Source organism: Spermophilus citellus, assembly GCF_964194105.1.
Source record: "Spermophilus citellus genome assembly, chromosome: 2".
NCBI lineage: Eukaryota > Metazoa > Chordata > Mammalia > Rodentia > Sciuridae > Spermophilus > Spermophilus citellus.
Window position 1 is genome coordinate 156,208,545 of NC_138183.1, and position 11,915 is coordinate 156,220,459.

Below are 11,915 nucleotides of genomic sequence, written 5' to 3' on the forward strand. Positions count from 1 at the left end.
TGCCATCCATTTCCCTCCAAATTCTATAATTTTGTCATTTTTTAATGCAGAGTAATACTCCATTGTGTATAAATGCCACATTTTTTAAACTCAAAATGGATCAAGGAGCTTGATATCAAACCAGAGACAAGGCATCTGATAGAAGAAAAAGTTGGCTACGACCTACACACTGTGGGGTCAGGCTCCAAATTCCTCAATAGGACACCCATAGCACAAGAATTAATATCTAGAATCAACAAATGGGACTTGCTCAAACTCAAAAGTTTTTTCTCAGCAAAAGAAACAATAAGAGAGGTAAATAGGGAGCCAACATCATGGGAACAAATTTTTACTCCTCACACTTCAGATAGAGCCCTAATATGCAGAGTATACAAAGAACTCAAAAAATTAGACAATAAGATAACAAATAACCCAATCAACAAATGGGCCAAGGACCTAAACAGACACTTCTCAGAGGAGGACATACAATCAATCAACAAGTACATGAAAAAATGCTCACCATCGCTAGCAGTCAGAGAAATGCAAATCAAAACCACCCTAAGATATCATCTCACTCCAGTAAGATTGGCAGCCACTATGAAGTCAAACAACAACAAGTGCTGGCGAGGATGTGGGGAAAAGGGTACACTTGTACATTGTTGGTGGGACTGCAAATTGGTGCAACCAATTTGGAAAGCAGTATAGAGATTTCTTGGAAAGCTGGGAATGGAACCACCATTTGATCCAGCTATTCCCCTTCTGGGTCTATTCCCTAAAGACCTAAAAAGAGCATGCTACAGGGACACTGCTACATCGATGTTCATAGCAGCACAATTCACAATAGCAAGACTGTGGAAGCAACCTAGATGCCCTTCAATAGACGAATGGATAAAAAAAAAAAGTCATTCTTTAAAAGCAAAACATTTTCATTCTTTTTAATTCCATTTCCAGCTGAATATAAGTATAAAATAGGCTGAGGTCACTGTAGGAATGATTTTATATGCACTATGAAGTCTGTAGTATAATCGTTTCTTCCTTTTCTTTCCTTCTCTCCTTTCTCTTCCTTCCCGCCTGCCTTTTCTTTAAGATGGGGTCTTAGTAGGTTGTCAAGGTTGACCTTGAACTTGTGGTCCTCCTGCCTCTGTCTTCTGAGCTGCTGGAATTACAGGCATGTAACACTGCACCAGGTTACCTTTCTTGATAGGGTCCCTTCATAGAGCCATTAGCCAGGGTTTGGTTCTAGAAGATTTAATCAAGCTCAGGGGGCTCAGGCTACCCTTCCCTTAAGTCATGCCCTTCAAAGCTGTAAAAATTTTGACGACAGGGCATAGACTAGGAGGAGTGGTAAAATCAGGGACCTTAGACTGTAGACAATGTATACAGTCAGGTGTTCCCAGAATGAATGTGTTCAGACTATATTTTGTGGTACTAAGGATGAAACCAGGGGCTTCATCATGCCAGGCCAGCACCCTGCCACTAGGCCACCTCCTCAGTCCAGACTTTGCACTTGACAGAAGGAAAGGCAAGCCAAGGAGAAGCAGGCTGCCTCCAGGCTGCTGAGGGCTTGAGTCCAGCAGAGCACTGTGGATTCCTCAGTGCATCCTTGAGCCCAACAAAGACTCTTAGGCCCCTGCTCACTTCTAATTAGGACCACTGACAGAAAGCTGCTGCTGATTGCTACAGAATTTCTCCTCTTCTCTTGTAGCATTATGAAATGTGTATATAGTATTTTACCATTTGTAGATGGTATTCCTTCACAGGGCCATAAACCAGGGTTTGGTCTTTAGTGGTAGCACACCCCCTTGGGGTTATCATTGTAGTCCCTTTGTCATTAACAGTCCCCCCACATCCTAATCACGACTCCCAAAAGCTCCACTTTGTACCTTTGTGCATTTCCACGAGGCCCTCCCTACCGCCTGCTCCAAGCTGAGGCCAAACTATATTCTAGGGCCCACTCCTTCCACAGAACTGAGCCATCTGGAGATAGAGAACCAGGAAGAAGTGATAGGAATCAGACTTGTTCTGAAGAGGGTCCCACCATAGCTGGGGGTTGGGGTGGGGGATGAGGAGAAACAGAAGGTAAAACAATATAAAAGAAGTTGGGGTCCTGGGAAAGTAGAAAGGGGAGAAGCAAAAAATATAAGAAGCAAGAAGAAAAGACAGAAAGAAAAAGAAGAGAGGAGGACAAGACAAGGAGAGAAGGGAGACAGAGAAACGGGAAGAAAGGGAAACCAAGGAGGAAAGCTGAGGTAGAATTTGACTGAACAGGAGCCCAAAAGGTCAGGATGTGGCTAGCTCCTCCTACCACGCCACTCTGGAGAGTGAGCACCCCACACTGTGGAGTCTGGTGCCTGCCACGTGCGTGTTAGGACCCATCAAGAGGCAGTGCGAGAGCCTGGAGACTGTCCCATGGGCCCCAAGCCTTTATTTCTGCATTAGCTCCTGGAATCCTCTGGGGCAGACCAATTGGGTTAGGAGGAAAGAGGATGGCTTCTATGCAGTGTGTGCATTAGAGAATTAGCTCCTTAGGTAACAGGATTAGAAGGAGCCGAGCAGGCCACAGCCTTGGATGGAGACGTATTGCCTGTGTGGCTCTCTGATGGAGCAGCAATCAAGTTTCCCCTGAAGAAATTTTGTATTAATGGATTTGATGGCACAACAGACTGGGGGAGTTGGAGCCGTGGCCAGTGGCGGGGTGTAAATTGCCTCAGATGAAACTGTGGAGTCACTTTTGCCCCTTTTAAACAAGATAAGAATTAGTGCGAGGCCTTGATGAACTTGCCTTGGCCCGTGGGGACAAGGAACAGCAGAGGCCTGGCTAATTTGATTCCTGAGCTCTGCCTGCAGACGGCCAGGCTCCTCCCCGGGAGTGGAGGCAGACACACAACATGGCAGTGATCCAGCCTGGGTAATGAAAAGCTCCAAGACTGCAGGACCCACAGGCTGGGCCTTCTCCTGTGTCCAGCGCTCCCAGTGCCCCTGGGAGGACCGTGCTAGTGCACACACCTGGAGCTTGCTACCTACCCGTCAGCGGGTACTGTTGCACAGGGTTCTACCTCTCATCCCTGTTCTTGCTCCTATCTTCCAGGATAAAACACAGAGCCAGAAGAACCTCCCCAACTTGCCTCAATTCCAGGAGCCAGTTATGGGTAGAGCTGAGATCCTCCAGGCCCCTGGCTCCAACCATTACAGCTGTGTTTCCCATCTTCTGCTGTAAATTTTTACTGGTCTGTAAAACTTTTATCACCAAAGAGCCTGACCTTTTAAAACCTATAAACTTAACAAAAACTCTGTGACCCGCAGTAACATCTGGCCCCACTAGAGCCCCACCTGCCAGGGAAAAACTGGAAGAAGCTTCCACTTTGTCAACACAGGGCTATATAGAAGTCATATCTTCTTCCTCCTCGTCACCTCAAGAAGAGGGATCCCCAAAGCCTTTGGGTGCACATTCAGGCTTGCTCACACTGTGTTTTATGAGACCCACCTCAGACTGTGCTGGGAGTCAGACAGGGACTTTAGACAGGTGTACCCTGTCCTTCATCTACTTGCAGGGACCTGACAGATCTAGCATAGAGGTTGGAAAACTTAGGGGCTGTCTATTGTGAGGAGGTTAGAAACCTTCTGGATGGGAAATGCCTGACAAATGACCTAGTTCCCCTCTCCAAGAGAGACATCAGTGGCCTTTATAAGGAGGAGAGAGGCACAACAGTGTCCTCAAAATACAGGAGGGACTCTTCCTTCCTGGTCTTGGTTTCTTTGATGTCCCATCATGTGTGACTCTGACCTTTGTGCCACCAAAGTCCTGGATCCTTGGAATGGCTGGTTCTGCAGTACCCCACCAATGGTTGTTGGCATTTACTGAGCATATACTGTGTCAGGCACTGTGTTCAGCTCTTGATCTTATTTATTCTTTGCTCCCTACGAAGAAGATGACATCATTATTCCCATAGTATAGATGATAAAATCAAAGCAGAGATGTTAAGCCAACCATGTAGAGTAAAATAGCTAATAAGAGGAGGATATAGTACCGAGACTCCAAGCTTGGGCTTTGACCAGTCTGGTTACACAGAGTGCCAGAGCATTCTCTTGGATATAGACCAAGGCTGATGAGACCTGGCTCCTAACCCCTGCCTCCTTCATGCTGACAATGCTTGGGGCACCCATTTCCACCTGGATTTCTCTAGATAAAGGGTAGGCTCATTTGGACTGGCTCTATACCAGCCTGCTAATTAAAGATATTTTATTGAAGGATATCAAAAAATTTATTATAAGTTAATGGACATAAGGTTTAGTATTTTTCCAAGTACAAAGTGAGTTTAGAAATACTGTCCTCTGCCACCTGGTTCTAACAAAACCTGTTTGGGTAAAGATCAGATATGATGCTTCATGGTAAATTTGGTCTAGAGGCTTAATGTGTATTGAAATTAGTATTTTCTGAAAATTTTTCAAAGACAAGAGACCTCAAAACGCACTTTGGGATTGCAAAACAAAGTTTCTTCTAATATCTAATTTTAATTCACTTGGTACAATTTGAATAATTTCCTTTCATCCTGTAGAAAGGAGCCCCATATCACTTCCCCATGGTGTGGAAGTGATGCCAGATTTTGGACAATGTATTATTCTGTTGGGTCTATGTGCAAGGGCTGGGATTTCATCTTAAAGGATGAGGTTATTTTTTGTCTCCTCTTGCCTGAGAAAGAGGTCTTTTCTAGACCTCACATCAGATAGCTTGTAGATCCCGACATAGTGGCAATGTAGGGCTTGACCCTAAAATGTCAAGATGGCTGAGAGGTTGTTCCTCAGAGGTGGGTGTTTGGGTTGCTACCTTTCACAGGCTAAAAATAGGAACTGTAAAACCCGCCTATGAAATTGTGCTATCCCTCTGGGACTCTACGAGGCTATTTCAGAGCTCTGGGAAGAGCTGGACAGGTCTAGAAGAACCGAGAGCACTGGGTTTCACAGGTCCTGTTTCAGTCCTTAGGTACACTTTTTGCTTACTGCCCTTGTCTCTTCACTTACTATGTGTTCACATTGAGATGCTTAACCTATGTCCTCCATGCTAAGAGGAAGAGAAGGAAGGGAACTGTGTTCCTGGTTAGGTCAATGTGGTGGTGGTGGCCATGTCAGATCTGAAAGAGAGGCTCCAGGGGAGGTAAAACCCAAAGAACCACTTGGAGTGCTGGAAACTGCCCTGCTTGCCTGGACAGCCTCTGATTCTAAAATTTGGAGATTTGGAGATTTATTTTCATAAAGGAGGTAATAATCCTTCATGTAAGCCATAAAAGATTCAGGGACATGGGTATGAAAAATTCAGAGCAGGCAACTTCTGTCCTTCCTTGTTTCTTTTCTTTCTGACATAGAAGGATCGAGGTTTCACTCTGATTCTTACAGGTGTCCAAAAAGAGGATGTCCCAGCCTCTGGATGTCCCAGAAGGTACGTCTCCTTCCTGTAAAATGAAGCTTTCCCTCACCCCTTTCCATAAAATCTCCATCAAATTATAACTTTTTCATCTCCTTGGGGATGGAAGCTTTCTTCTGCGCCCCTCCCCCCAAACACAGCCAATCCTAGGGTGCTCTCCAAGGTAGAAGATCATTCTGGAAAGTGAGTCTAAAATTAGCAAGTAAGTAGGAAAGGCCATGCTTTAATAGGTGATGGGTCATTAGCCCATATGGTCGCCCTGGAGCTGGAGCTAGGGGCAGAAGGTCATTCAGCTTAAATTTCTTTCTAATTCAAGAGAATTAATGAATTCCAGGGAGGAAGGGACCATAAAGGCTACCTTATTCCTGGGGAGTGGCTCTTCATCCATCTGGCCAGCCCAGAACTGGAGCTGGGGGGCAAAAGGTGGTTCAACTTAAATTTCTCTCCTACTTGAATTCTAATTTCTAGAGAGGAAGGGACTGGGGAAGTCATCTTATCCATCCCCTCACTTCTGGGAAGAATCGAGGCTTAATGTATTGTAATTAGTATTTTCTGAGAATTTTTCAAAGACAGAGACCTCAAAACCCCCTTTGGGATTCCAAAACAAAGTTTCTTCTAAAATCTAACTTTAATTGCACTTGGTACAATTTGAATAATTTCCTGTCATCATGTAGAAATGAGTCCCACATCCGATCCGTCCTTCCCACAGTCTCTGAGAGGCAGTAAAAGCATAGTGGTGGTTTGTGGGCTCCTCCAGAGAGAGAAAAGCGGGCCAAAAATAATGTTGAGCTTCAAACACCACTGCATGATGTGCATAGATGTGCTTTTGTGAACATTCTTTCTGAATTATAACACTCTGAGGCAGGAGATGTGATTCTCATAGATGAAGAACTACAACTCTGAGATGTTTAGTGACCTAGCCGATGGGTGATCGAGCTTTGTTTCTATCCCTAAATCAAGCCAGGAAGCACTCCTGAAGCTCTGAGCCTGTCTTCTGTCTTTCCCATTTGGGATAAATGCAAAGAAGAAAACTCAATGGTTGTACAGGTCATTGTCTCTGGAGATGGGATATGTGTTTGGGGATAGGGAGAGGAGAGAGACTGACTTTTTCACTTTCCACCTTGTTATGTCCTTAACTTATAAATATAGTCATCTATTCAGAAAATTAAATGAGATTTTTAAGAAGGAACATGGGAAGAATAGAATGCAGCCCAGTCCCCATCATAAACTATCTGTGTACTTTAGGCAAATCAGCAAAATGGTTTTATGCCTCGATTTCGTGCCTATCAAATGGGAATAGAGGGATAATTGTCCTGCCTACCAAATTCATCTAGCTATCAAATTCACCAGATTTTTTGAGAGTAATATAGTTCAATAACTATTAATTTGGAATTGGAAAAGCAATACAGCATGACCTGGTTCAAATTTCACAGGTTCTCTCTCCCATTCCCTCTTTCCCATAATAGAAATTATGAAAACCATAATTCACAGATCTCTGGATCCTGTTTTATAAGAGCATTAATCATGACCTAATCAAAGACCTCACCTCCTTAATACAGTCATACTTGGAATTAAGTTCATCAGAATGAGAATGTTGGAGGAATACAAATGATCAGCCTGCAATCATACCTAAAGCGTCTAACCTTAGTTATCTCATGTGTGAGTTAGACATAAGCATATTTATCCTCATAGGTTGCAGTAAGGACTAAATGTGTTGTTGTATACAAAACGGAGAGCATAGTGCCTGGAGCACAGTTATATTCAACATATAAAAGGGATTGGGAGGATTAATAAATAAATGAAGAATTAAGTTATGAGCACACTAAAAGAATTAAATATGGCAATACAACTCCAAATGATTGTTCCTGAGACCCCTGCCACAGTGGTATAAATGTGGGGCCTGAGAAAAGGTGCAGAGAGAACTGGAAAGTAATGCTTATGTGTGGCCCAAGGGCCCATTATCTTCTTCAAAGTTCACCTTCTCAGTGAGACCTTCTCTGACCCACTACTATATTACACACTTAATACTCTCTATGTTCCTTCTGCACAACACTTGTCACCATCAAATATACTATATACTTTGCTTTTTCTTCCGCTAGAATATAAGCTCCACGAAGTAGGGATTTTAATCCATGTTTTTGGTTGTTGAAGTCTCAGAACTTCGAAGAGGACTCATTTACTTATTAGTTGCTCAATAAATATTCATTGGGTGAATGAATCAATCAATCAATGTCATTAGCAAAAGGGAAAGTGGGAGGAGCCAACCAAATCCACCTGTGCTATGTATGCTCTGTGGCTCTCCCTGCTCTCTGGGTAGGCCTGTCAACAGAGGCAGGGAGGATACTGACAGTCTTGGAAATGGGACCCTTGCTTGTTCCTCTGGGGCTGGAAACACACTGAGCAGACAGTCATGGCCTCACTGCTCTTTGACTGCTCTGCTGTTCTCTTGTGCAGTGACATGATGGGATTCAGTGACCACCAGGTATCTATGCATTAATGCATTTCTTGGACTGAGGAACACTTGGTCCCCCAAATTGTCTCACTCACTGTCTCATTTACCTCCACATTTATGGGAGAACAGTCTAACCCTCAGCCTAAAGCAAGACCCTCAGAACATCCCAACAGACACCAACCTGCCTTTCTACCAAAGTCCTCCAGAGATAGAGATTTCAGAGAAAACCCTGGGCCTTAAAAGCCATCCAGTCCAGCCTCCACCCAGCACTCAAATCTCAGTGATGTTTCACCAAAGAACTTTTCAGCCTTTGCATGCAGACCTCCAGTGGTGAACAGACCTCTCATGACAGCCCATTTTATTTTTGGAGAACACTTTCTTGACACGATCCCCAAAGTGTTTCTCTGAAACATCTACCCTTTCCAGTTCTACCCTTTGAGGCTAACTCCTTTTCTACCTTAAAATCCTTACCCCATCATTTCTTCTCTTCCTGATCCCTAACACCTCAATATTTTCAGCTCAGAGTGTTACAGCTGGAAGGACTCAGAGATCTCTTTGTGTCCATTGCGCTGTATCATATGCCGTGAACCCATTGAGCAGGTGACTGCATGAAAGAATGCAGTGCCAGCTTCTCCACTGATAAGCTGGGAAAGTTTACCCTGCAAGGATAAGTGACTGGGGCAAGTCACACAGATCCCAACACAGGAAATAGCTCCCTGTTCAGAGGAGTTGTCAGGCCCAGGCCAGATGGTGTGGAGCACTTGTTTTGCTTTTCTTCTCTTCTCTTTTTGGGTTTGGCTTAAATAGCTGCAGAGAGGCCTTCAAAGCTCACCTGGCTCCTGCTACCTTCTGTCCTCACCTGCTGTGACTTTCCCCATTACTCTGTCTACTCCCACATCACTGGCCTTCTTTCTGTTCCTCAGACATACTGGGCATGCTCCACCTTGCAGCCTTTGCTCCAGCTATGAAGACCCCCTTCTCCAGATGTCCACACCTCCAAGGCTGCCTACATCTCACCTTCTCAATGAGACCTACCCAGAACACACCATTTAGTACCGTCACCTTCTCCACCTCACCTGGCACACTCCATCTCCCATCCCTGCTCTACTTTTCCTTTTTGCATAGCCCCATCGCCTCCTAATGTTCCACCTGACTAATTTCTTACGACTTGATTCTTTATCGCCATCTCCACCAGTAGAACATTAGTTCTGTGCAGATGGGGACTTCAGTGTGCTGTGTTCACTGCTGCATTCCAAGTGCTTAGGACAGTGCCAGACACATTAGGGTTCAATAAATATTTGTAGAAAGAATATCTTACTCAGAAAACCCAGCAGGGACCCAGGTGTGACCACCACCCACAGGAAAATAAATGCTGAAGACATATGTATCAAATGGTTTATCATATGACATGTGTGCGGCCCAGGCTACATAGCAAAAGGGGAACGTGTGTGCCCAAGCTCACTGCAGAAGTCCCAGCTGTGGCCATGGCAGGGAGGAAGTCCCCTACCCCAGGCGCCAGGGGGAGCTCTATAGATGCAGATGGATTCATGGCTGTCTCTCTTGTTATTCAACCCATCTCTGAGGTTTCAAGAGGCATCCTGAATAATGGCTCCAAAGATACTCAGGTCCTAGTCCCTGGAACATATGGACATTACCTTTTATGGCAAAAGGTATTTGTATATGTGATTAAGTTAAGGATTTTGAGATGAAGAGATCATCCTAGACTATCAGGATGATCAGAGTCAATCCTAAATGTAATCACAAGTGTTCCTATAACAGGGAGGCAGAAAGAGATTTGACGACGGAAGAGGAGAAGGTCATGTGGTGATACCAGAAACTCGAATGTTGACCCTTGAAGATGGAGGAAGGAGCCACAAACCAAAAAAGGCTATAGTTTTAATACGAGGTATCCCTCACAAAAGCTCAGGTGTGAGACAATGCAAGAATTTACAGAGGTGAGGAATGTGCTGGATGTGAGGCAGCTATTAGTCACTGAGTACACTGTTGAAAACAGTTGAATAAATAAGTTTGGAAGTCCAAGAGTAAGGGATAGACTGGAAACACATACTAGGGAGCCACCAGAATATGTACAGAATTAAAACTGAGTATGGATCACAGTAAATAGAGGGATAGTAATAAAAGAGCACCAAGACTGGTCTGCAAGATGCTCAAATATTACATAACTAAGAGATTCAAGAGGTTGAGGATAAAAAAAAAAAAAAACAATTAACAAAGGAGGATAAAAAGAGAATAGTGACCTAGAGGGAAACAAAGGATCTATGGGACCTGAATGCCAAATAAAGAAAATTTTTCAAAGAAAAACTTAATAATTGTATCAAATTCTGCACATAGTTTTAGTAAGATGAGAAATGAAAACTAAGCATTGAACTTAGCATCATGGAGGTGTTTGTCTTGACATCAGTGGAATTGTAGCAGTGGGGGTGAGAAAAGCTGAATTCCAGCCTTCATATTTACATTCTCATCATTAATTTTGCTTATATTTATCTTCAGTTTGGGGGGCTTAGGAAGAAAGAGTTCATACCTTCTGTATCTTGCTATTCTTCAGACCTAATTTAATAGTTTCTCATAAATATTAAATCTTCAATAACTTTCTCTTTTGTTCAATGAATGAATAAAAATAGCTATGGAGGGGCTGGAGATGTGGCTCAGAGGTAGAGCACTCGCCTAGCATGCCTGAGGCACTGGGTTCCATCCTTAGCACCACATAAAAATAAAATAAAGATATTGTGTCCACCTATAACTAAAAAAATAAATATTAAAAAAGAATAGCTATGGGGGCTAGGGCTGTAGCTCAGTTGGTAGAGTGCCTTGCATGTGTGAGGCATTGGGTTCGATTCTCAGCACTGCATAAAAAAGATAAACAAATAAATAAATAAATGTATTGTGTCTGTCTACAACTAAAAAAAATTTTTGAAATAGCTATGTGCTAAAAAATTTTTTTTCCCAGAGGTGAAATGATTGGGTTATGAAAGCCTTAACCTAATCAGTGGATTAATCCTATAATATGAATTAACTGGGCAGTAACTCTAGGTAGGACATGGCTAAAGAAGGTAGGTCTTCTTTTGGCTTTTGGATTTATATTTTGTTCCTGGTGAGCAGAACTCTCTCTGCTTCCGGGTTGCTGTGTCTAAGCTACTTTTCTTCACCGTAGCCTTATGCCATGATGTTCTGCCTCACCTTGGGCCCAGAACCATGGAGTCAGCTAATCATGGACCAAATCTCTGAAATCAAGAACTAAAATAAACTCTACGCTGTTCTTGTCAGTTCTTTGAGTCACGGCAATGCAAAACTGACAAAAACACACTAGAAGCTAAAAAAAGAAAAAAGAAAAAGTAAGGAAATGGAGTGTCCTTCCGAGCCTCCTGAAGAAATTAGTTCTGCCCACATCTTCACTTTAGTGAAACTGACTTGGGACTGTCAATCTCCAGAGCTATTCAATAGAACACATTAGTGTTGTTTTAAGCCACTAAATTTGTGGTAATCTGTCACAACAGCAATAGAAAAAATAATATATTCCATTCTTTCTGCAACACCCTTTTCACAACCACCAGCACAAATCCCAATTGCGTATTCTTTTATCACACAAAACCTCAGACCCCCAGGACCAAGGTTGGAGCTATAAATAGGACCCCACAATAGCCCAGGTGATTTTCAGCCCTTAAAGCCTTGAGTTCTGCTTCCGGTGTGTTCTAAGCTGAGCTGTCCTCTTCCTCTCCTCCTCTGGAGTTTTCCACTCTTGTAAATAGACCCTGAAGTGTCTTGCTGACCTGAAGTAGCTTCCCTGAGAGGACACTCTCAGTCTTCCTGATTCCAAGCATTTAATTAGTCCTAAATGAAGAGCCTTCCAAAAGTGCACAGCACTTTGCATATTTGCTGACATAATCACATTTGCACATTGGCTGTTGCCGCTGATTGTTGTCCTGGAAACTTTCCTTCCCCTCTGGCTTCTCTGAAGGTGGTTTCAGGCCCACAGGAGAGATGCAGCACTTTTCAAAGAACGTCCTTTTGTTTCACAAGGAATCTTCTGAATTCTCTATCCTGCCT